The sequence below is a fragment of the Macrobrachium rosenbergii genome, chromosome 10 (assembly GCF_040412425.1).
Source record: "Macrobrachium rosenbergii isolate ZJJX-2024 chromosome 10, ASM4041242v1, whole genome shotgun sequence".
In the NCBI taxonomy this organism is placed as follows: Eukaryota; Metazoa; Arthropoda; class Malacostraca; order Decapoda; family Palaemonidae; genus Macrobrachium; species Macrobrachium rosenbergii.
In genome coordinates, this window is record NC_089750.1 from 43,415,553 (window position 1) to 43,438,376 (window position 22,824).

The window sequence follows — 22,824 nt, forward strand, 5'->3', positions numbered from 1 at the left end:
TTGCAAAGGAAATGAGCGCGATTTTCTTCTACATCGGCTGCTGCGTAACATTTCTCTCTCTCTCTCTCTCTCACGAAGTTAAACTGCGTATCTTCTTGAATTCGGTCGTAAAATTCGTCTTCTGCTTCTATGTTTAGATGCAGTAATGTTCTTTCTTCTTCGCGGAAATCGATGATTGTGGAGCTTCTGTGTCTAGGACACCAGCTAGAAATCAGAATAGGAATCCGGGTAACGTATCAAGGCAGACCTTCCACAGCTACATGTTACACCTGCCAAAAGAGAGGGCATTACGCAAGCGAATGCTATGGAACAGCTTATTGTCCTTACCATAAGAAAACAGGACATAGTGGCTGAGATTGTAAGAGTAGACCTAGACATAGATCACAGTCACAAGGTAGAGGTAGAAAGCGTAGTCAGTCTCCACCGATAAGAAGGAATAGAGATCAGAACTATAACAGAGATCAGAACAACGACCAAGCTGCAAGCCTAGAAAAGACTAGAGCATCAACCTTAAGCCAAACTAAGTGTTAGCAAAGTTAATTTAAGAAATGAATATGGTTACAGACCTGTTACTTCCCACCCATGTTGGTTTAGAAAAGCCTATAGCCGTATTCTTTGATACAGGAAGCCCCAAGAATATGTCTGAAAATGGGCATCAGGCATATTTTTCTCATTTAAGCTTAAACTCAGTAGTAGACTGAAAAATTACAGATGTTCAGGGAAACAGAATCGAACTAGTAGGACAAATTTATTTACTTTTTAAGTTAGGAAGAATCCCACTTCAGGAAAAGGTTTAGTAGCAAGGGGAATCCATTTTGCATTTGCACACCTATTGACTGGTTATCCAACTATGGCTAGACAAGGAGTTACAACTGACGCTCCTAGAGAACAATTAGTGATTAGAAGGAAGCATAGGAATTTTAGAATACCACTATGGACAATGTTCAGAAGAAACAAAGCTCAGAAAACCTCCTTGCTGAAGTGTATCCTAAAAAAGATAACACAGAAAAGGCTTATAAAGTATGTATTAAGTCTGGATTCTCATTGGACAAAAGTGAGATATGTGATGACCTGCCAGTGGCTCTCACTGCAGGTGGATTTGTGCTGACATTGGAATTTGCTTAGGTGGATGCAGAGAACGATTTGATCATGGTCCTAGCACATGGAAACAGCATGACAGACCGTTGAACTAATGCACCGGAAGTGCCCAGATTTCCAGTGGGGTATGTGTATGTGTGTGTTTGTGTGTGTGTGTGTGTGATCTCTCATGAGTTACTAATGAGAGGAACAGTGACTCTCGCAGGGAGACTGCTTCCATCTCTAGTGGCAGACATGTGTTTTAGCCTGGTGTAGTGTTTAAAGAAACCGCCAGTATGAAGATACTTTATTTACGGCCATAGAAGTAAGTTAAACTGCACAGTGACATTGATATCTTTTCCAGACTTTAGAGGGAGTGAACACAACTATGTCCACATAATGAAATTGTCAATTTGTGCATTTTTTTCTCTCTTGAATATGTACATTAATTTCAGGTTTTAATAGAACGGTAAATTTCTTTCTAGAGGAACTCGAACATCGTCCTGGGAGGGGCGAATATTTAGAAGTGGTGTTTTTACTCTTATATACGATATGACATTTATTGTGGTCTTTATGACCTTATTACTTTGTTTGATTGATTGATTAATTGTGGGTTATCTGGCGTCACAACTACCAGGGTCACTGACGCCGAATACTAAATGTGATCTTTTCACTTTTATAGTATGTTATAAAAATTAAAAATAAAATTCTGCTAAACAGAACTACATGGAAGAGAGCTGAAAAATAAGCTGGAGGAAGAAGTAAAAAAGGAGTAGAAGAAAAAGAGGACAATGAGACATTTAGAGTCAAATGGGGGGAATGATTTACCCTCGTTCGAGAGCCCTCTTGCCCATCGCAAATCTACAGCATGAGAAAAAATATTCTATGCTGGAGCCATGCGACTACTTCACGGCAGTCTCTCATTACGTGGGTACTTTGTTTGATGACCAGGGTGTTTATCACTAGTATTGATTGGCATAGAACTATCATTCTACTTGCTCGTGAAACAGTATTTCCTCAGTTATGAGTGAATCACTCCATTTCATGATTGGAGCTTTTGCTGAATCACTTCCGTTAAATTTGTCAATAAAGTCTAGTTTTTATATCAATGTCTCATTTCAGTAGGCCTTTGTGTGAAAATAGGTTTAGTGAGAGTCTTATGACGAAGGAGAAGGATGGAGTGACCCAAGGAAAGAGTTACATAAACATGAGACATCAAGAAAAGTGAGATGTTTAATTCTGTTCTTAAAACAGATACACATCAATAAAAAGATGGCCCTCAAACCCGGGCCATTAACAGTGGTTGGCAGTGGTGTTAGACATTATTATTAATATTATTAAAAAGTTTAACCAGTCCACTGAGCTAACTATTAGCTCTCATAGGGCTGGCCCAAAGGATTAGGATGAAATTTACTTGTTTTAAAATTTATTATACTGATTGATTGATTTTTTATATTTTATCAATTAACTCACAGTTTCTCACGAACATTAAAATGGGTACTACTGAAAATATTGAAGATTCCAACAAAATTTCTTTTATTGGTCTACTTCCAAAATTTGATAATTACTGCAGGTTATATTTTGGACATTCAAGCATTACATGCTTAACTGTTATCAACACGCGGCAATCTGGGCATCTGGACTGTTCATTAAGTGCCCATGTGTCACGCGAGTATGGCCTATTCGAAGACACGTCAGAATTACTTGTGTGTGTGTCTCTCTCTGATATAACGAACTCCATTTTCTGACACTGGATTTTACCTGTTTTAATTTATTATTTTCAGGTTCTTCGTTCCATATATTTTGCCATTTACTTACAATGACTGTTTTTATATATCTTGTATAGTCACTAATAGGGATGTCAACATTTGCTCTTGTCATGTAGACAGCTTCTTTACCTGCTTTAACAGCCTCTTCATTTCCTTTAATCCCTACATGGGCAGGGATCCAACATATCTCAATATTTTTTCCCTTATTATACAATTTATGGAATGAAAACTTTATATGTTGTATAATATTATTTTTTTTTATTATAGCTTTGAATGGCCTCTATAGCGCTTCTGGAGTCGCTATAAGTCACAAAATTATTACATGAGGATAATTATTTTTATGGCTGATACTATTGCACATAACTCAGCTGTAAATACTGAGGCGTTTTGTCTGGGGATATTGCAGCATATACCACTCTGTATTGTGACTTAAATCCAGAGGCAGTTCACCACATTCAACTTGTAAAAAAGACGTTGGTGATGATCGAAAAGCTCCTGAACATATTCTAAGACCTTCATTATGAACTGGGTCTACCGTTTTCAGCATTGCGTCTGATGCCGAGCCATATATTTCGCTTCCATAATCAACGATAGACAGCACTGCTGCATCATACAGTAAAGTAAGGGTATGTCTATCGGCTCCCCAAGTAGTGTTCAGTAGTTTTTTAATTAGGTTTAATGCTCTTTTACATTTTGATTTCATGTATGTTATGGGTTTCCAGTTCAAGTGAGTATCAAATACTAAACCCAAAAATTTTGCTGTTTGGCCAATTGATATGGAATGATTTCTGATTTTTAAATCTATTTCTTCACCTTTTTTCCATTTTTTATTTTTATAAAACATTACTGTCTGAGCCTCTTGTATAAAACATTTGAAGCTTACAGATGAGGCCCATTCATCTATTTTTACTATAGTTTTACTAATGATTCACTTTGCATGTTTTATGGGAGATGCTGAATATTACATGGCAAAATCATCCTTTTACAAGTTAATTTTAATTCCAAAAGGTAGATTTTTACTGATATCATTTATTGCTAAAGTACACAGTGTGCCACTAAGGATAATTCATTGTGGAACACCATTTTCAAGTGAAAATGTACTTGAAAATACATCATCAATTCTCACTTGAAAAGTGCAGTTTGTCAGAAAGTTTTGGATAAACATAGGTAAATGTCCACAGACGTTATTTTTATGCAATGTTTTTAATATTGCATACCTCCATGTAGTATCATATGCTTTTTCAATGTCAAAAAAGACTGCTACAGTAATTTGTTTTCGTTCAAATCCTCTTCGTATGTGGTCTTCTAAGTTAGACAGAGAATTCAGTGTCGATCTGTTACACTGTGATCCAAACTGAGTGGGAGTTAAAATTTTTTTTTTCTCTCGAATGTGCCATGTTAGTCGAACATTCACCATTTTTTCTAGTAGTTGCATAGACAACTAGTTAAAGAAATTAGTCTGTAATTGTTTACATTACTGGGATCTTTTCCAGGTTTGGGGAGAGGAATAATTATAGCTTTACACCATTCATTAGGAAATAAATTTCGAAGCCATAAGTGGTTATAAAACTCTAATAAGTTTGTATTTGCCAAAAGTGCTAAATGGCAGATCATTTCAAAACAAATACTGTCAACTCCAGGGGCAGATTCATTGCTGTTCAACAGAGCAAATTCTAACTATTCCATATTAAATTTTCTATTATAATAAATATCTTCTATGGTTTCAAAATTTATTGTTATTAACTCTATATTATTTTTCCTTGTTCGGAAGTCCTCATCTAAATTTTTGTTGTTACTTAATTTTGATAAATTTTCACCTATTACATTACTTATTTATTTAGGATCAAGTCGCTCATTAATTCGAATAACGTCATATCTCAAAAATCGAGAATTTTGAGTTGAGTACACCATCATATTCCTCAAAATGCAAGCTTTTTAACTGTGTAAATGTCATATCTCTACTTGAAAAATTACCCGAATGGTGGCGCTAAATGTCTCCATTGCACCAGACCAATAGCGCAATAGTTTAGTGGTAACACTGTCTCATCTTTGTTGTGCTTCGACCCTCACAGGGGAATGGGGTAATGAGCTTATTCCTAAGTGACATATGTCTTGATGTGCCCATCTTGAAGCGAAATTTAAGTATTTTTTATTAAAGGATTATTTAGTGTTACAGTGTATTATTCTAGTCTTAATACAATATTCATTTGAGATTTTTTAGCTGCTTTGGAAACTATTTCAAAATGATACAACATGCAACTGAAAATGCAGACACCCTTGTTGGGTGTAAACAAAATGATACATTCTGCAACTGAAAATGTGGGATGGACACTCTTGTTGGTTATCTGTAGATGTGTCATTATTGTCACAAAATTAGGATGTAAAGGTGCCTTTTGATTGAACTTTAGGTAGAAATGGGTCGTTTTAAATCTGAAGTATGAAGACGTGTGAAATAATTCATTAAAATTATTTTGAATTATGACACTATAGCCACTAACATTCAACCAATCTAGCAAAAGATGTGCCGATTGTCTGAAAAACTATTAGTTTTTTTTAAGATATTGCCCACTCCATCTGTGTTCAATAAAATGAATGGACTGGGAAAATTTTCTGAAGTTAAAAATTTAGCGAAGAATAGCCATGGCATAGGCCTAAAGCTAATTTCCAACGATGCTGACACAGGTAATTTGTGATTAATCTATGAGTATTAAGTCGTAAATATTTGCTGCTTTAATCCTATCTGTGTATTATTTTTGAACTCATAACAAGCTCACTTTCTATCCTGTTACAACTGAATTCCTCATTGAAAAATACTTGTGATTTTTGTGTGCTATCCTGATTTTTTTGTTTCTCTCCTGCAATGGCCTCCATAGCTGTTCTCAAAATTATTTCATTTATTTCTGCCACTACGTTTGAGAGCAGATATTATGAATATTTTGCACATGAATATATTAGAAAATGGTACTTCTCGCATGTTATTAAAAATATTTCTTCCCTACCACTTCTAGGCTTTGGAACAATCTTCCTGCAGGTGTTTTCCTGATACTTATAATCTTTCTTCCTTCAAGAGACAGGTCTATCATCACCTAAAGTCTTGAGTCCCTTTGTTTTTCTCTTTTTCACAACCATGGGCTAGATGAAAGCCAGGAGCTTATCCCATCAGTTTACAGCTTAAAAAAAAAAAAATTAAATCACAACTTGATAATAAGGAAATTTGAATATATTTGATTTCAACTGATAACACGCCCCACAGACAGAGCAAGAAAAACCAGATCTAAATAGGGTTAAAAATTCTCTTGCTAACTTCTTTGTTTCAAATTGTTAGCATCTTTGAATTTTTCCACGCATTAAAAAAATATATATATATATTCTCATGCTAACTTCTTTATTTCCATTTTTTTTTTTTTAGGATCGTTACAAGAAAGAGCCAGTGACTCTTTGCAAAGGCAGAGTAAGAACATGGATGAGGACTCTCACACCTCTTTGGAAGGAGAACCATCTACTTCTAAAGCCCACATAAACTTAGTTTCTAATGAAGAACATTTTACCACTTCTGATTTGGGCGAGAACTACTACGTTGATTCTAATGTTCAATTGCCTAAGGACACGTCTGATGACGAATCAAGCAGTTCTTCCTCAGAATCAAGCAGTTCTTCCTCAGAATCAAGCAGTTCTTTTCAGAATCAAGCACTTCCTCCTCTGCTTTAGTGGATTCAGACGATTCTGTTAAAGACAAAGATTATGTTCCTTGAGCCAGAATTATTGGTACTACAGAAAAGAAAGACCAGAGTAATGATAGTGATGAATATTCAGGAGATCAAAGTGGTACAGAAGGCATCTTCAATAGTTTGAAGAAACAAGGTTTTAAAAGAAAGAGAAACCCACAAACATGGTACAGAAATGCACAGAAAAAACTTAGAAATGAAGGAAAATCTTACAAGATGGCGTCCAAGAATCACCGGGAGAGACCTGCAAGAGCAATGAAGCCTCCTTGCACTGAAAAATGTAGGCTTAAGTGCTTTTCAACCTTTTCAAATGAAGAGAGAGAAACCATATTTAGTGATTATTGGCAATTAGGATCTTTAGAGAAGCAACGATTATTCATATTAAATTGCATGGAACAAATCGAGCCCTCTTACAGATATATTCGTGTTGGTGGAAAGCGACCTCCAAGGAACCTGAATAATGCTTTTTTCTTCAATGTTGATGGTGAAAAAAAGAGAGTTTGCAAATTATTTTTCAAAAATACTTTAGATATCAACGACAGGCCTATTCGCACAGTACAAGAGAAAAGGGCAAAGTGGTAGGAGTCCTTATGGAGCCTGAAAAAGAGGACAGCACACCAAGACTAAAGGTCTCGACCAATCTACTGTGGACAAAGTACGACAACACATCGATTCCATCCCAAGAATGAAAGCCACTACATGAGAGCAAATACATCAGAGAGAATTCATAGATGGCAGTAAAACAGTTGCAGAACTTCATAGAGACTATGTGAACATTTGTAAAGAAGAAAAAGTTGAATATGTAAATTATGCCTACTACTATAACATATTCAAAAATGAATACAATATTTCATTTTTCAGCCCTAAAAAAGACCAATGTGATACCTGTGAGGCGTTTCATAATGCAACCGATGCTGAGAAACAGAGTTTGAAAGAAAATTATGACCAACATCACTTAGAGAAGCAGCTCTCCAGAAACGAAAAAAATGTGGACAAAACAACTACTCCATCTACCCATGCTGTGCAGTTTATGACCTACAAGCAGTCTTCTCTCTTCCCAAAGGAGAAGTTTCTCACTTCTACTATACATCAAAGCTCAACGTTCTGAACTTCACTATCTATGATTTAAAGTCCAATGAATGTTATTGCTATGTGTGGGACGAATCAAATGGTCACAGAGGCGTGAATGAATTGGGTAGCTTTGTACTAGATTTCATGAAAAAATGCTCAGAAAAGGGAATTACTGATATAACATTCTATTCTGATAATTGTGTTGGCCAGCAGAAAAACAAATTCATGCTCTCATTGTACCTATACGCAGTCAACTTCTTGAATATTAAATCTGTTACTCACAAGTACTTGATTCGAGGGCACACACCCAGAATGAGGGCGATTCTGCCCATTCGCTCATTGAACGAAATATGAAAAGGCTTATGAAAAAGTGGGCCAATTTTCCTGCCTGAAACTTTCATTACCGGAATCAGAACAGCAAAAAAAGAGGAGAACCATTCAAAGTAAAAGAAATGACCTTTGAAGATTTCCTTAACATAAAACTGATTGCAACAGATTTGGGTTCTTTGAACATGAAAGGCATCAAGATGAACCAGATTAAAGCTTTGAAATTATCAAGTAAGTCACCCTGCTCAGTTTTCTGCAAAAACTCTTATCAGAAGGATTTTCATGAAGTGATTGTACTTAAAAAGAAGAAGAGTGACGGTGTGACACTGATACCTTGTTACAATTGAAGCCTGGAATATCCCAAGCCAAGAAAGATGGCTTAATGAAATTGTGCACTGAGAATCTGATCCCTAAACAGTACAAGCCCTTCTATGAAAACCTTTAGAACATCTACTTATTTGTTTCTTTCATTAGATACTTCTGTTACAATGCATTTTTGTCTGTTCAACTATTTTAGTCTAAGAAACGTTCACCAAAAGCATAAAATTGCCAAAGGTAATAATTAAACAGGTAGCTAAAAACTTTATGAGATGTTATTTCACATCGCTTATGTTTTTCTATGTTCATGGATGGGATTATTATTTTCTTTCTTTACATTCATAGATACATGAATAAACATTTATGTTTGCTCTTTTTCTATCTATAATGTTGCTATTTCAAGACTTAGTTCTAGTCTAATAAAGGTCTCGTTGAGGCTTAAAATGACCAAAGTTATTTCTTATGTTTTTGTCTCTGCTTATAAATGAGAATTATTTTTTTATTCAAGAGATGCTGATTATTTTGCTATGTTTTACAGAATAAATCTGAAAGTTTATTCAGCGTTTTTCTTGTCCTTATCATTTGCTAACTACAATGAAGGAGCGTCATTTTATTCACTTTACTAAAAATCCTTCCTTTAAAACACAATAGTTTTGTAGATATAACGTATTATTTGTTGTTATTATCAACTTTGTCTTTAGTTTTGGATTCATAACGTCACAAGTTCGTATCATGTTTATTAAAACTGCTATAATAATATTTAAATTTGGAAAAATTAAGTCTAGACTGCCTTAGTTCTCTTCACTAACAAATTTTGCATCAAATAAGTCAATACAGAGTTTTTCAATCGCTGGCGAATATTTGTAATCATGTGTCAAAAGGTAAATACCTCTCTAGTGAAAAATGAGGATTTTTGAGATATGACATTATTCGAATTAATGAGCGAAGTATTCTTTTCCCATATTTTATTATGGCATGTCTAGGTGGTTTAACAAGGGCACCATTTATTTTCCTGAAAATTTCCCACATTTTTTGTAAGGGAGCATTATTAAAGAGATCTGATACATATTTTCTCCATGAAATGATTCTTCTTTGAATTACTTCTCTTTTAAATTTTGCAGATATTTTGTTATATAGAAGTTTTAATGTATTTGTTTCTAATAATAATATAGTCAGCTTGTGTAAGGTTCCTTCTCATATCGGTAATGTTTTGTTTATTTTCCTTAATTTTCTATTCAAATTGTCTAATCGTCTTCCAAATTGGTGTTTTATTTTTATTAATTTTGTTAAGTTTTTCAGACCACCACGGGACTTTGTGTTTTGTTGGATGAGATTTGGATTTTGGTATTGCTTTATCAGCTGCATTTGTAATGAAATCAACAAGAAATTTATTAGTTTCATTATGGTCTTTTAAATATTCAAATGGTGGGATGTTCCTAGTGTGGAATTCATATTACTCCCAATCTGCCTTATAAATGTTATATTAAGGGACATGCTTGGTGGGATTGTTTTGTAATAATGAAATTGATATTGGGAAATTATCACTTGTATGCAAGTCGTCAACTGTATTCCAATCCAATCTGTCAACTATGTTTGTTGTACAAATATATGTTTATTTCGTTATCATTTATACAGCACATGTCATATGAATCTATGAATTCTTCTATTTTACTTCGTGCTCTATTTTAGTCTGTACAATTACAGTCCCACATTGGGTTGTGGGCATTAAAATCACCTAGTATTAATGTTCGTTCCTTCGCACTATTAAGTAAATCTTTAAATTTTTCAAAGTCATAATTTTTATTGGGTTGGTTGTATAAATTATAAATTACATAATTATCATTTTTTATTCGTATTCTAATACTCGATATTTGCAGATCAGTAAAGTTTACAGGTACGTTGTTATAACATACTTTGTTAGGTACATATATAGCAGTACCTAAATCTCGTTCTTCCTCTCTAGATGAAGATGCTACGGTATATTTACCTATTGCTGATATTGTTTTGTTGACATGTTGTACACATAATATCATAGCTTCGTATTCTTTTAATAATCGTTGTATTTCTCCTATGTGTAATCTGGTCTGCAGACCATTTACGTTCCATTGTATAATATAGCTACTGAAAATATTTTATTATAGCGATTGAGTTTTACTCTCTTTTTTGATATTATCAACTTGGATTTTTTCTAATAATTTACTCACGATATTCACTTGTTTTTCTTTATAATATACTAAGTGCTCAACGTATATGCAACCTTTTTCATGGGTACTCAAATCTGTGGTTTCTTTTTTCTTTATCTATTCTCACTTGGAAAGTGCGACCAATCATAAAGTTTTTAATAAACTTAGGAAGATGGCCGCGTATGTTATTATTATGTAAAGTTTTTAATATTGCATACCTCCATGTAGTGTCGTATGCCTTTTGGATGTCAAAAAAGACAGCTACTGTAATTTGCTTTCTTTCAAATCCTATACATATGTGGTCTTCCAAATTAGATAGAGAATCTAATGCAGATTGATTAGGTTGTGAGCCAAACTGGGAAGGAGTTACCATTTTATTTTCACGTATGTGCCATGTAAGTCGTGTATTTACCATTTTCTCCAACAACTTGCATAGACAACTTGTTAAAGATATTGGTCTGTAATTGTTCACATTACTATGGTCTCTTCCAGGCTTTGGTATAGGAATTTTTATGGCATTTTCGCCAATCATCTGGAAACAAGTTTCTGAGCCATAAATGATTGTAAAGTTTCAACAAGTATGATTTTGCCGAAGGAGCTAGGTGGCAGATCATTTCAAAGCAAATATCATCACCTCCAGGAGCAGATTTATTGCTGTTAAAGAGAGCATATTCCATCTCATCCATATTGAATTTCTTATGATAGCATATATCTTCCTTTGTTTCAAAATTAAGTATTATAGATTCTGCTTTATTCTTTATTTTTCTAAAATGTTTGTCCAAATTTTGGTCAATACTTATTTTGGCAAAACATTCCCAAAGTATATTACTAATTTCGAAGGGATCTAAAATTTTTTTGCCATTGTCTAATATAGCTTGTTTGGGTGATCTAATGTTTGTTCCATTTATTTTTCGGAATTTTTCCCATACTTTTTGAATGGATGTTTCGCTTGTTATTTCCAGTGCATAGGACCTCCAAGATATTATTTTACCTTTTATGACTTCCTTTCTGAATTTAGTTGATATTTTATTATATAAAGGTTTTAATGCATCTATTTCTAATAGAACAATTGTCATTTTTAATATATTTTCTTCCAAGAATGGTTTTGGTTTACTTATTTTATTGAATCTTCTGTTTAGAGTATCTAACCTTCTTGCTAAAGAGTGTTTTTCTCGTACTAATTCAGATAGATCATCTAACCACCAGGGACCTTTATGTTTTTTATTATGGGGTATTAAAAAAAATGGGGTATTGAATGAGGAATAGCATTGTCTGCTGCCTTTTTAATGAAAGATACAAAGAATTCGTTTGTCTCACTGGGATTTCTCAAATAGTCATATGGCGGTATATTTCTGGTGTGCAAGTTAAAAATGTCCCAATCTGCTTTTTGCATGTTGTAATGTGGAGAGTATGGTTTCGGTTTATTATTTAATAAAGGTATTATTATGGGAAAATGATCACTTGAATAGGAGTCATCACAAGTATTCCAGTCTAGTTTGTCAACTATATTTGTTGAACAAAGGGTGACATCTACTGAGGGAAATGTTCCATGGGTTTTTGAGCAGTACGCATTTACTTCGTTGTCATTCAGACAACAGAGATTATTAGTGTTCATCAAGTTTTCTATTTTTTCTCCATCTTTATCTGGTGTAATGTTGTTACAGTCCCATATTGGGTTATGTGCATTGAAATCACCTACAATTAATATGGGATTCTTACAATCTTTTATTATTTTCTGTAATATGTTTTAATCGTACTTTTTATTAGGCTGGTTGTATAAGTTAATAATGTCAAATAAATCATTTTCTATTTTCACTGTAATTGCTGAAATTTGTAATTCAGTGTAGTCTATATCTACTTTGTCGTAAATCATTTTATTATGGACATATATAGCTGTTCCTAAGTTATTTTCATTTTCCTTTGATGTTGTGGCTAGTAGATATTTACCTATATTTGGAACAAATTTTCCAACGTGTTGTATACATATAATCATTGGCTCGTATTCCCTTATAAGTCGTTGGACTTCTCCTAAGTGCATTCTCGTTAATAATCCATTTATGTTCCATTGAATTATATAACGATTGAATGGTGTAATATGAGAGTGGCCAAATTATTCTAAATTATTTAAGTTTGTTTTTTATTTGTTATAAGTTAATTTATATTTTTGTAGGTATTGATTCATTTTTTGTTGTTGTTTTATTTTGACTTTCATTGCCTGTTATATTTTTACTATCTTGATTTAATTTTTCCATTTTGATTTTTTTTCTTTGTAATATTCTAAATATTCAATACACATGCAACCTTCTTCATGAGATTTGATGTTTGTTTTTTCCTTATTCCTATACCTCATGAAATTTCTTATGGTGTTGGTTAGCCTTTCTTTAGTTATAGTTTTATTTTTGTGGCACATTGCTACAAAGCATTTACTACAATCACATGTGTCTTCATGTTCATTAGTTTGTTTTTCTTGTGGTGCCTATAATTGGTGATGGGTGAATTTCTTTGCTTTCATCATAGTTATCTGTGTGTTGGTTTTCCATTTCACCTGAATTTTGTGATTCTGCTCCCAGAGGTATTATTGTTACTACGGGAGACAGTGGAATGTTTGGTCTAGTGTTCTGTTTCTGAACTTTAGCTTTTGGTGAGATTGGTGGGTTATTTATCTTTTTACAGCTTTGTTTGGTGGAATTAGGTGGGGTCTTATCTAGTTGCCTTTTCCGAGTTGTGTTATCCATTTTGTTACATTCTTGTGATTTTAATTCTTCTTCGTCTTTCTCAATGTCAATACTCATATCTATTTCTGGTAAGGAGGTAAATCTATTGTCAACTGTGATATTGTCACTGTTATATGAAATCTCCATTGAAGAGCTCTTTTGATCATGTATTTTTTTCAGTGATATTTCTTGATTTTTATTGCCATTCACTTCAGTTTGGGTATTTTTTGATTTTGAAGTATCTGCATGCCTAAATTTCTTAGCTGGGTCATTCAATCCTCTCACTTTTAGTTCTAGCTTTGCTTCCCTAATCGACATTCCAGTTCGTTCTTGTAGTAATTTAAGTTCGGTATTGTAAATATAGAATGCACATGTTTTAGATCGGGCATGATGTTCTAGGCCACAATTTATGCATTTTGGTTGGCCACAGTCCCAGCGTGTTTTATGTTCCTGCGAACTGCAATAGGCACATCTGGGAAAATTTCTGCATTTGATGGCTGTATGGCCATATTTGCAAAAGTTCTTGCATTGCATGGGTTTGGGAACATAAGGTCTTAGTTCCCTGTTTAATCCAAGTATTTTAATTTTCAAGGGCTAGGTTTGGCCACTGAACTTTATTTTTGCTATTTTGATAGATTTATTTTTGTCTTTCCTGCTTGGCACCTCATATAGTTCGCAGTCTTCAACATTGCTGTATCTTTTCTGTAATGAATCTAGAAACATTGATTTGTTTTGTATTTCTTCTTCTAGATTTGGTAATATCACTGTGCCTTGTACACTGTTCATGGTATCATGCCTTGTGACGCTTATATTGATGTTCTCAATTTTTTTAATATTTTGATAATTTTCCGACTGGATTCTCGTTGTCATTTCAACCAGCCAGGGGTACTCGATTCTTTAACGTTACTATTCATAAAGATTGAATAAAGAAAAAAAAAATAATATACCTGAACACTTTAAAAGGATATCATTAGCCTTTCATGGGGTTTATCCTTCCACTAATGGCACAAGTGAGAATTGACTCCCAAATGTCCGCCCCATACCCTACCCCACAGGGGATGGCACAATACGATTAGAGTGGCCCAAGTGTAAGCCAAACCTACTTGCTAGGACCGAGAGTATTACAAGAATACAATGATCCCCACCCTAATCGTATTATGGGCAAACCGGATAGAATGCAGAGAGTTCTATCTCTAGAACCAGACACCCCTGGAATCCGTGGTCTGGCCCTAAAGAATAGTTCCGCTTTTGAGCTATCAATCTGATAACTCTCAGGTCCGAACATTATCGGGCAGTTGATGATCCCACCACAGTTCTCACTATTTAGCTTCGGATATAAACCCATTCCCAACTATGATATCTTTTCCTGTTTATCAGGTCTAATAAATTTTAGTAAAAGTGGAGAATTCCACAAAGATTAATCCAAACAAATATACAATGGCATATGGGACTCTTGGACTTGAACCCGGGAAAAGATTCCTGGGGTTCAAGCGCCCCCTCACCACGTCAAGGTGGTCCCAAAACGAGGGGGTGGGACAACTGAAAATGTAAAAGATTCTGACAAAATTTCTTTTACTGATCTATTTCCAAAAGCAGACATTCATTGTTGGTCATACTTTGGACATTCACATAACACATGTCTGACTGTTATTATTACTCTGCATTCTGAGCATTCAGGAGCCGGGCCATGTGGGCTGTTCATTAAGTGCCCAATTGTCAGACAAATATGGCCTATTCTGAGACGTGTTAAAATTACTTGTGCATGTCTCTCTCTCTGATATGATGAACTCCATTTTTTAACACTAGGTTTTATATCTTTCAATTTATTACTCTCAGGTTCTTCATTCCATATATATTGCCATTTATTTATGATATCCATTTTTATATGAGTTACATAACCAGTAACAGGGATATTCACATTTGATCTTGTCATGTGAGTTGCTCCTTTAGCCGCTTTGTCTGCATCTTCATTTCCTTTCATCCCTACATGAGCAGGGATCCAACATATTTCGATATTTTTTCCATTATTATATAATTTATGGAGATATAATTTAATTTGTTGTACTATATAATCTTTTTATTTGTAACTTTGAAAAGCTTCTACAGAGCTTCTCGAGTCACTGAAATTCACAAAATTACTGAATGATGATTCTTTAATTATTTTTATAGCTGATGCAATTCCGTACAACTCTGTTGTAAATACGGAAGCATTATTAGGAAGAGAGAACTGATAAGTTTTGTTCTGGGACACTGCAGCATATCCCACTCCGTGTTCTGATTTAGATTTGTCTGTACATATTGCATAATTTGGACCTTTTTGGTTTATATGCTCTATTGTATGTTCTGGTGTATATGAGTTACTTTTTGATAAATACTTGAGGTGTGTGCAAATTGTCATTTTATTCATTGTCCAAGGAGGGGGTGATTTTACTATTAAAGGCACTTGTATATTGATATTCAGCGACTCAAACAATCTCCTAGCTCTAATTGGGATGGTTATTTATAAATAAATCTCTTAATTCAAATAATTTTTTTGGTTGGAGAACCACTAGTTTGAATTCTTAAAGAACTTTTCATTGTTACTAGTTCTCTATGGAGAGACAAAGACAGTTCACCACATTCAACTTGTAACGATGATTTTGGTGATGATCTAAAGGCTCCTGAGCATATTCTAAGGCCTTCATTGTGAACAGGGTCTAACATTTTCAGCACTGTGTCAGATGCTGAGCCATATACTTCGCTTCCATAATCAATGATGGACAGAACTGTTGCTTTATACAGTACAGTAAGGGTATGTCTATCGGCTCCCCAAGTAGAGTTCGATAGTTTTCTAATAAGATTTAATGCTCTTTTACTTTTAGATTGTACATATGCAATGTGGGCTCTCCAGTTCAAGTGAGTGTCAAAAACTAATCCCAAAAATTTGCTGTCTGGCCATTTGGTATACTATGGTTTCTGATTTTTAAATCTATTTCTTCACCTTTTTTCCACTTTTTATTTTTATAAAATATGATTGCCCGAGTTTTATCTATGGAAAATTTCAAGCCTACAGATGAGGTCCATTCATCTATTTTTACTATGCTTTTATTAACGATTCGTTCTGCATATTTTATTCGGTATGCTGAATAATATATGGCAAAATCATCCTTATACAGGTTACTTTTAATCCCAGTAGGTAGATTTTTACTGATATCATTAATTGCTAAAGTAAAGTGTGCCACTAAGGGTGCTTCCCTGTGGAACACCATTTTCTAGTGGAAATGTTCTACACAGATCATCATCAATTCCCACCTGAAAATTGTGGTTTGTGAAAAAATTCTGTATAAACCTAGGTAAATGTCCACGGATGTTGTTGTTTTGTAAAGTTTTTAATATAGCATACCTCCATGCAGTATCGTATGCTTTTTCAATGTCAAAAAAGACAGCTACAGTAATCTGTTTTCGTTCAAAACCTCTACGTATATGGTCTTCTAAGTTACAGAGAGAATCCAATGTAGATCTGTTACACTGTGACCTAAACTGAGTGGGAGATAAAATTTTATTTTCTCGAATCTGCCATGTTAGTCGAGCATTTACCACTTTCTCTAACAATCTGCATAAGCCACTTGTTAAAGAAATTGGTCTGTAATTGCTTACATTACTGGGATCCTATCCAGGTTTGGGGATAGGAATTATTGTAGCTTTACACCATTCATTTGGAAATAAATTTTGAAGCCATAAATGATTATAAAACTCTAATAAGTATGACTTTGCTAAAGGTGCTAAGTGGCAGATCACCTCAAAACAAATATTGCCACCTCCAGGAGCAGATTTATTGCTGTTGCAGAGAGCATATTCCAACTCTGACATACTAAATTTTCTATCATAGTATATATATCTTCTATTGTTTCAAAATTTATTGTTGTTAATTCTTTTTTTTTTTTTTTTTTGTGTGTGTGTGGAAGTGTTCATCTAAATTCTTATCACTACTTACATTTGCTAAATTTTCTCCCATTATATTACTTATTTCTTTTGGATCAAGTGTTCTTTTCCCATCTTTTAATATGTCATGTCTAGGTGGTTTGACATGGGTACCATTTATTTTCCTGAATTTTTCCCATATTTTTTAGAAAGATCTGATACCTATTTCCTCCATTAAACGATTTTTCCTTGAATTACTTCTTTTTTAAATTTTGCAGATATTTGGTTGTATACAGCTTTTAATGTATCAATTTCTAGTAATAATACAGTAATTTTTTGTAAACTTCCTTCTAATATCGGTAAAGTTTTATTTATTTTACTGAACTTTCTATTCAAATTATTTAATCGTCTCCCTACTGAGTGTTTCATATTTATTCTGTTAACTTATCGGACCACCGTGGAACTTTGTGTTTTGTTGGATGGGGTTTTTACTTTGGGTATTGCTTCATCAGCAGCATTTTAATGAAACCAACAAGAAATTTATTAGTTTCATTATGGTCTTTTAAATATTCAGATGGTGGGATATTTCTAGTGTGCATTTCATATCGCTCCCAATCTGCTTTATAAATGTTATAGTGAGCGACATGTTTTGCAGGGAAATTTTGTAATAAAGAAATTAATATTAGGAAATGATCACTGGTGTGCAAGTCATCAGCTGTATTCCAATCTAATCTGTCAACTATACTTGCTGTTCATAGAGTTAAGTCTACTGAGGAAAATGTTCCATGTGCTTTTGAAAAATACGGGCTAATTTCATCATCACTTATACAGCACGTCGTTTGAATCCACGAACTCTTCTATTTTACTACCTGTTCTATTTAAGTTTGTACAATTACAGTCCCATATTGGGTTGTGAGCATTAAAATCACCTACTATTAATGTAGGTTTCTTGGTATTGTTAAGTAAATCTTCAAGTTTATCAACGTCGTAATTTTTATTAGGTTGGTTGAGCAAATTATAAATTAAGTAATTGTCGTTTTTTATTCATATTTTAATACTTGATATTTGCAAGTCAGTAAAGTTTACAGGTACTCTGTCATAACATACTTTTTTATGTACATATATAGTAGTACCTAAATTTCCTTCTTCTCTAGATGTAGATACTAAGGTATATTTACCTATTGTTGATATTGTTTTGTTGACATGCTGTAAATATCATTGGTTTATATTCCCTTAGTAATTATTGCATTTCTCCCAAATGTAATCTGGTCTGTAGACCATTTACGTTCCATTGTATAATAAAATTATTGAAAGTATTACGTTAGCGTGTTCAAGTGTTATTTTCTTTTTTTGTGAGACATCAATTTGCATTTTTTCTAAAATCCTATTCACAATATTTATTTGTCTTTCTTTATAAGACATTATGTGTCCAATGCACATACAACTCTTTTTGTGAGTGTCTAAACAAGTAGTTCCTTTATTTCTGTATCCTCTGTTATGCTTTTATTGTTCTTGCAGAGTCCAGTGAAACATTAATTACATCCACGTGTTTTCATGTGTAGATTGTTCGTTCACTCTTGCCTCATCTATTATTGGTGACAGAGTAATCTCTTCTCCCATCACATAATCATTTATCATTTTGGTCAGTGCTTTGTTCTTCTACTATTTCTTTTATGTTCTGGGTATGTTTCCATTGGTTTTATTATCACTTTAGGAGACAAAGGTATATTCTTATCATTTTTTGGTTTTTGCTCTTTCTTCGAGTCTCCTGCCTTTATTTTAATGGATGTATCTCTAATAATAGTTGGTTTTTTGTTGGTCTTGGGTGGAGTTCTCTCTAAAGGCCTCTTTTTTTTATTTAGTTTCTAGTTCATCATAACTATCTTCTAATATTTCTGTGGTGCTTGTATTATCTTCTAGTGTTTCCATTTCTCTTAATATCTCAAATGAATTTGAACAAATATTTGTATACTTTTCGTAATTCTTTGCTATCTTAGTTTCTTCTTGCAAAGTGGTTATTTTTCTTTGAGATTGATCTATCAGGGTTTTGTTAACCTCATCTATGTCCATTTTTGCTTCATTCTTTGATCTAGTTACAGTAGAAAACATTCGTTTCCCAGCGGGATCATGCATTCCTCTAACTTTTAATTCTAATTTGTACTCTTTTATAGGCATTCGTGTCCTTTCCTGAAGTAATTTTGATTCTGTATTGTATATATAATACATACACTCCTCAGATCTTGCATAGTGATTTTGTCCACAGTTAACGCATTTTGGTTCATACCTCCACCATGTGGTATGTTTGTCAGATCCACAATATGTACATATAGATTTATTACGGCAATTTTTCTTGTATGTCCACACATACTACAGTTTTGGCACTAGTGGTTTTGGAACATACGGTCTCAGTTCTCTGCTCTGCCCCATGGTTTTAATTTTCAAGGGTAATTCGTGGCCTTCAAACTTTATCTTTGCTATTCTCAGTGTTTTTTCATTACTCCGTCTACTGGCTATGTTGTATATTTTGCAATCTTCTACACTGTTGTACCTTTTTTAAGGGAATCCAGCAATATATTTTTTTTATTGCTTCTTCATCATTATCAGGGAGTACTATGGTACCATGTACATTGTTCATATTGTCATGTTTTTTTATATGTACCTTTATGTTGTCAATATTTTTTTTAGTTAGGTAATTTTCCGATTGATTTTTTGTTGTGGTTTCTATCAATCATATCTGATCTTTTATTTGTCTGAATGACATTTCAGTAGTTGAATGTCGATTTAATAGGAAGTTTTCTAATGTCAAATGCTGATATTTTCTTCTCTGTTTCTAAGGTCAGAAATTGTGACCAACTTCCACTTCAAAAGAGGTAGTCGAAGTGAATCAAAGTTGGGTCAAGATATCTGTTTTTTTTTTTTTTTTTGGTTTGCTTCTTATTGGAACATAGGGCTCCAGTTTAATTACATTAGTAATTTTTTCTGATTTTTCCAGAAAGAGCTTGTCAGGGGAGGTTCCAGCAGTTGTGAACTGTGCTGAGTCGCTACCTTCCAAGGGCCCAGGGGTACTTAAATCTTTAAAACTACTACGCATAAAGATTGAAGTGAAAAAAATATAAATAAACCTGAAAACCTTAAAAAGATATCATCAGCCTTTCATGAAGTCTATTCCTCAACCAATGGCACAAGTGAGAATTGACTCCCAAATGTCCGCGTCCCTACCGTACCCCATAGGGGATGGCACAACATGATTAGAGTGGACCAAGTGTAAGCCAAACCTGGTTGCTAGGACTGAGAGTATTACAAGAATACAATCATCCCCACCCTAATCAGATTATGGGCAAACCGGATAGAATCCCAAGAGTCCAATCCCTTGAACCAGACCCCCATATGGCTGTTAATTCGGCAGTAAATATTGATGTAGAGTCAGGTAATTTAGCTGTGTACGCTGTATCCAAGGATAACAGCACAACCAACACCACACCATATCTGACTTTGATCCATCTGTATAGATCTTTATAAAATTAGCATGGGTAACATCTTGCTCTAAGAATTTTCACCTAATCTCTTCTTCAGTGCAGTCCTTTTAGTTAAACAGTTTCTTACATACTGATGCTTCTGGAATAAGCCATGGAGGATTTACAGGATATTCTACTTCCAGGGATTTCTGGGATTTAAGATGATTATTCCTAATATCCTCATTCAGTCGAAAATGGAATGGTTTAGAAGCTCTTTTACCAGAAAAACTTCGAGTCTGTTTCCTTTAGTACTTGAAAGGAGGGATTTTTGGGAGCACTTTTCATTCTAGTCATGTATCGCAACCCTAGCTCTTGCCTTCTTAGATCAAGGGGAAAATGATCTGTGTCGACATATATGCTTTCAACAGGCGAAGTTCTAAAAGCCCCTGAGCATATTCTCAACCCCATGTTGTGTACAACATCCAGTTCCTTTAGCTTGGTTTTACAGGCTGAGGAATAAATTTGACAGCCATAGTCTAGCTTAGATCGACACAGAGAGTCATATAGCCTCAGAAGGGATTTCTTATCAGCCCCCCAACTAAATCCAGAAACAACCTTTAAAATATTCATAGATAGTTTAACATTAAACTTTAGGGCATTTATGTGGTTGACCCATGTTAATTTATGGTCATTAGTCATCCCCAGAAATTCAACTTCACTTTCGTAAGGAAGGATGGACCCTTTTAAACTAAGTGTGGGAACCTCTTCCACACGCCGGCACCTGGTGAATCTTACTGTAACTGTTTTGGAAGAGGAGAATTTGAAACCATTCTCATCAGCCCACTTAGTAATAGCATTAATAGACCTTTGCAAATGTTTACATACAGACAAAGAATCATATCCTGTGCAGTATATTGCAAGGTCATCGACAAAAAGCGAGCATTTTACAGGGGGTGAGATTTTTTCAACCACACTATTTATTGCCACTGAAAAGAGTGTTACACTTAAAACGCTTCCTTGGGGAACTCCTTCCTCCTGCATAAAAGGTTGGGAGAAGGAGTTTCCCACTCTTACCTTAAAAAGTCTGTCTGTTAAAAAGGAATATATAAACCTGATCATTCTTTCACATATGCCCATCTTATGCAATTGTTTCATGATGCAAATTCTCCAGGTAGTGTCATATGCTTTCTCTAAGTTAAAAAATATGCCAATGGTCTGACATTGTTTGGCGAATCCTTGCTGGATTTGGTTGGTCAGCCTCAGCAGGGGATCAAGGGTGGAGCAGTTTTTTCTGAAACCAAATTCAAATGGCAATAGTAATCCTTTAGTTTCCAGGTGCCAAACTAGTCTAGTATTTATCATTTTCTCCATCAGCTTACATACACAGCTGGTAAGAGCTATTGGTGGCTTGGGAAGCATCTTTATTAGGCTTTTTATTAGGAACAATTATGGATATTTTCCAGTCCTTGGGTAAAATTCCAGTTTCCCATATTTTGTTTATGATCTTGAGTAAATATGCTTTGGCATCATCTGGGAAGTGTTTTAGCATTTCATATATGATTGTATCCTCACCTGGAGCTGTGGATTCACTTGAGGAGAACGCCTCACGAAGTTCTCTTAGGGAAAATTTGTAGTTGTGTGGTTCAGATATTCCCGAATCAAACTTAAGACACATTTCAGAATTCCTAATTCTTTGAAATTCTGGAGAATAATTGTTAGGGCTGGAAACTTTGGAAAAGTGTTTTCCTAGCTCCTTGGCAACTTCAGTGGGCTCTGTGATTAGAGTGTCATTTATTTTTAATGAGGGTAATGGTGACGCAACAAATTTTCCACTCAGTTTCCTTATTTTGTGCCACACCACTCTTAGTGGGGTCTTGGAGTTTATTCCATTAATATAGGTAAAGCCAACATTCCCTTTTGGCTTTCTTATAAAAGCGCCGCTGCTTGGCTAATGCACATTTGTAGATTAATTTAGGCTGCGGGGAGCCACTAGTTTTGTAACATCGGTAGCACTTCCTAGTCACTTTTCTCAAAATACCACGTCTTATTCCACCAGGGAACTGCAAGTCTACGAGGTTTACCTGTTGTTTTTGGAATCGAGCCTTCAGTACTCTTCAAAGTAGATCCAATAAAGTAATCACAGGCATCTAGATGAGAATGAAAGGACTCAAACTCCCTATCTAGATTGACACCCTTACTGAATTTATCCCAGTCTGCATCATCTACCTTCCACTTAGGTAAAACTTCAGATGGAGCATTCAGAGCATATTTCAAATGGATTGGGT

At 34.4% G+C, this 22,824-nt stretch overlaps 1 pseudogene; it reads left to right on the forward strand.

The window, feature by feature from the left end:
• Nucleotides 1–933: 933 nt before the first annotated feature.
• LOC136842322 (uncharacterized) lies at nucleotides 934–7,679 on the forward strand (annotated as a pseudogene).
• The last annotated feature ends 15,145 nt before the right edge of the window (nucleotides 7,680–22,824 follow it).